Genomic DNA, 4,787 nt, shown 5'->3' with positions numbered 1-4,787 from the left:
TTTTTAGTTTTCTTGATTGTTGATTGGTCTATTTGTCCAAAAGTGTTATAACTATAGGTGCACAAAGTTGATTTGGGTGGCTATTGGATCGTTTCCCTTAGCCACATATGTTCCAATGACCACATCTTACCATTGTAGATCCTCCTAATTACCGATCATAAAAAGCTCTAAAAATGATAACACATGTACTAACAGTCCATCACACATGTACTAATAGTAGATCATTTTTTAGCTTTCTAGATTGTTAAATGGTACATTTGTGCAAAAAATACTATTTTTGAGTGAGCGGCTATTGGGGGGTGAACATAAGGGTTCTAGGTGAACATTTTAGAATGCCACTTTTAGACCACCTCACACTCTACAATTTCTAAAGAGAACTTTGTAAATGAAGAAAAGGTTAGCTTTAAGCTCTTCGCTCACTTGCGGAGGTTCACTGGAAAAAATCAGTAAATTTTGACGTACAAATTAGGAGTTCACAGTACCCAAAGTTAGCTTGGGTAGTTATTGAGTCACCTACCCTACTTATGCTTCTTGATTATACCATGTGTTAATAATATTTAATTTTTATTTCAAGAGTAATAGTTACATATTTAAATCATCTTTTGAGTCATTCAGTCTTGGATGAATGTGGTGGAATGATTTTAATTATATTTTGAACAAGTGTAATGGAATGGGTGCTCTTCACTTACGGATCTCATTTATAAAGGATTCAATGGACTTATGAGTGTGTTTTTTTATGGATAATTGTGGTGGAATGGTGTTCAATCATGTCTTAAATGACTGTGGTGGAACAAGAACTTTTGAGGCATAGCTCTCATCTATTAAGGGTTCAACCTAACATCTCTTTAACTCATGTGACAATGTCTTGGATGTTGTGGTGGAATGATGTTTAGATGACGTTCAATAGTGTCTTGGATGATTGTAGTGAAATAGGCGTTCTTCAATCACAACTTTCATCCAAAAATGATTTAGCCTAGGTTCTCTTTGACTTGTGCTCTTATATTGAATGGTTAAACTTAATTTATGGGTTTGATATAGAATCCTCCAACAAAAAAATAACAATCATAAATTTGGTATATGATAAAGTATATCATTCATTGCGAGTGGGTTTCTACAATCCATAACAGTAAGTATTTGTTTATTAATATTGATTAATCATTATTATATGTTACGCTTGAATAGAGTCGAACCCAAGACCTCCTACTTAAGAGGCTCACAAGTTATCATAGTATTAGAGGCTCTTGCCTATTTGTTATATAATGTTAAAACTTATTTTTTAAGTTTTAAAAATATTTGTTATAGTTAAAACTAATTAAATTAAATTAAATTAAGTACTGACCTTGCACAAAATATGATATTAAAAAATTAATTAATAATAATAAACTAATATTTAAATAATAATAATAAATGATAAATAATTAATAACTAATAATTAAGGATTAAGTTATCATTATAAAGAATAGTAACATTTTAAATATTATTTATTTGAACATAGAGTATTTATTTTTCAAAAATTATATCATAATATCGTTCTCATTCAAAAAAAAAAATGATATTGTTTTCAAAATGAATGTGTGGTTTTAATTTCTTTTATAAGTTTAAAGCAATTGATAACAAGTACTAAAGCTAAAAATCAAGGCTTCGGCAGTTCACCGATTTTTTTTTTTTTTAAGTACCAAAGCTAAAAAATTAGATTAAAAAAATGTAGTTAATTCAAAAATTAATTTAAAAATATTATGATATTATTTTCACAATTAAGTGTGTAATTTTGTACTTCTTATAACTATAATGCAGCCTATAACATGCACTGAAGCAAAAAAAAGAAGGATAAATCAAAGTTGAAAGGAGTCTAACATAAAAATTGGTCGAAAAATAAAATTTGGCAAGTGTTGAAAAATTAATTTTAAATATCGGCTAAAAAATAAATATACAAAAAAAACACTCATTAATGGGTTTGGGGGGTTAAACCCCATTGAGAATTCAAAGAAACATCAAAGTGGCAAGCTCTTGAGCCTAGTTGGATGAAGGTCAACTATGACGGAGCAGAAAAGAATAATTTGGGCCCCTTTGGAGCAGGTGCAATAGCAAGGAATAAGGACAAGAACAATCTGGCAGTGACCACAAAAAACATTCCAGATGGCATAAACAACCAAGCAAAATGCTTGGCAGTTGTAGAGGTTGTCTTGCTAGCCCTTAAAATTGGGGCTTGTAGAGTTCACAACGAGGGTGACTCCTAGCTAGCAGTAAGAGGTATTATCATAAGGGAACTGGACACATGGTACCTAAACAAACACATCAAGCAAACATGTCTACTATTGAGCGAATTTGATGACTTCAAGGTTACACATGTGTTCAGAGAAGCCAATGAAATTCTAGGCCCATTATCCAAATTGGGAGTAAACAATAATGGGATAATACTACTTGAAGATTTTAGCAATATATCCCCTAATAATCTTCCACCCCCAACCTATCACGATTAGCAGTGGGGTCCATGCTTGGGGTCCTAGTAGAAGCTTCGACCCTCCCTACATACATGCTCACATAACACTTTGCCCTATCTGAGCCCTCCAAGCAAGTCAAAGTATGGGGTTGATATCTCTCTGCAGATTGACAAGGTAGGGTTGTCCAAGATTCTAGAGGTGGTGCTTGTGAAAGGAAAGAGGCGAAAAGCTTAGGTGGAAAGGATGGTGAACCCAAATCTCTTACATGAGGAGACTATGAAATGGTTCAAAAATTGATGACACCTATTATGTCAATTGGCAATTTTCAACTTAGGTTGTTCTCTCTTGATAGCTGGCCTTATCAGTTCCATTGCCTATGTGGCATTTTGATTGTAGTATCTCTCACTCTTGTTGCCTATGTTGCATTTTTTTTAGTCTTTCTTGCTCCAAAGTGTAGCCAATCAAAATATATATATCATTGCCAATCAAAATATATATATACAAAAAATAAAGCAACATAACGAAAGAGTAATATACAAAGAAATAATGAATAAAAGCATACAATTGTATAAAATACAAGAGTTTAATATATAAGAGACTAATATATAGAGTACAAAAGTATATAATAAATAATAGAATAACAAGTAATAAGAATAATATCTGAAAATATAAGAGCATAATATCATCATGACTATAATAAGAATATTAAAAAGTATAATCAACAGAAGTGTAATCTACAAGAGTATAATTTACAAAGGAAAAAAAATACTATACCAAAGATATAGAATAAATAAAAGAATAATATAATTTTAAGTATAAAAAATAAAAGAAAGAAGTATACATATGAGAAAATAAAAATACTATTTAAAAATCAATAAACAAAGAACACAAAAAATGTAAATAAAAAATATTAAAATGGGGTAAAGGTAAAGAAAAAAAGGAAAAATCAAAGACACGGTAACAACAAAAGGAGGGGTGGGGGAAGCAAAACCTAAATGGGGAGAGAAAACAACAAAGAAGACCAACACCTACAACTACTCATAGAAAGAGGAAAACAACTCTAAAAAGACCACGAAGGGGGGGAAAGAGCAAGAAAAGACCTAGAAGAGAAAAAGGCAAGCAAAGTGGGACCACAACACTTGAGGGGAAGAAGGTGAATAGTGGGCATCAACATTAGCAAGAGCAAAAGAGAGAGTTGGGGTGGGGGTGGCAAAAATAATGCACCAAGACAAAAGATGGTTCAAGGAGCGAGAAGATACATCATAACGAGGATGATGATGGTAATTGATGTACAACAAGAGGTGCCACAAGGGACATAAATACCAACCTTCACCCCAATTGAGATTAGCAAGATAGTTGAAGATCTCAATGGCCTCCTTAAGCTTCCTCCTAAAGAAATTACCTTCTTTTAAAATCATAAGGTTGTTATCTAGATAGATGTGATGCTTGCTAGAGGAAGAGTGATCCACTAAGGTCGATGCTTGATGTTTGCATCATGATCTTTGATCTTGGTGATTAAAGTGAGACCAATTTCACCAATATAAGGAGACTTGCAAGAGCGCATCATTTCATAGACTCTAGAATAAGAAAGGTTATCCCTAAAATCTATAAGGGAAGGCATATGATTCATGAGGGTAGAGACAGGTTTAAAGACACAATGAAGACCTTTCCTAAGGAGAATTTTTGAGCTTTTATGAGAAATGCCTCTAGTAAAAGGAATGGATACAATAGGGGGCAATAGAGGATGAGACGAAATATGAGAGAAAATGGCATGGAAATAGGTTTTAACTTGGAAGAAGGCTCTAGAGGTTTTCTTTTTAGAATACTTATTCCTTTGGAATACTTAATATTAATATGTTATTTTGTTGTTTATTATATACCTTTAGTATACTATATTTTATTCTTTTTTATATTATACTTTTATGTGTTTTTGTTTATTATGCTTTTGTATTATATAATATTCTTGTGTTAGTCAATCTTATATATTTGATATTATTCTTTTATAATATATATGATATTATGTTCTTATATTTTTAAAATTATATATATGGCATTATTCTTATTTCTTATTTTATTTTATTTTATTTTATCGATAATCGGTTGAAGCCTAAATTATATATTATTATTGTTTAGATTTATTATTATTATGCATTAGTTTATGGTAGATTCAAACCCAAAACCTCCCCATGAGAGAAAATTTACCATTGTGTTGTAGGCTCTTGCCTATTCTTATTTCTTGTTATTCTATTGCTTATTATATACTTTTATATTTTGTATAATATACTTTTGTATTTTTTATTTTTGTGTGCTTTCCTTCATTATTCTTTTGTGTAGTACTCTTCTATT

This window comes from Cupressus sempervirens, chromosome 4 (genome assembly GCF_028749045.1).
Source record: "Cupressus sempervirens isolate cs-2001-9-10 chromosome 4, ASM2874904v1, whole genome shotgun sequence".
NCBI classification, from domain to species: Eukaryota; Viridiplantae; Streptophyta; class Pinopsida; order Cupressales; family Cupressaceae; genus Cupressus; species Cupressus sempervirens.
The sequence above is the reverse complement of the archived record's forward strand: the minus strand, read 5'-3'. Positions refer to the sequence as shown.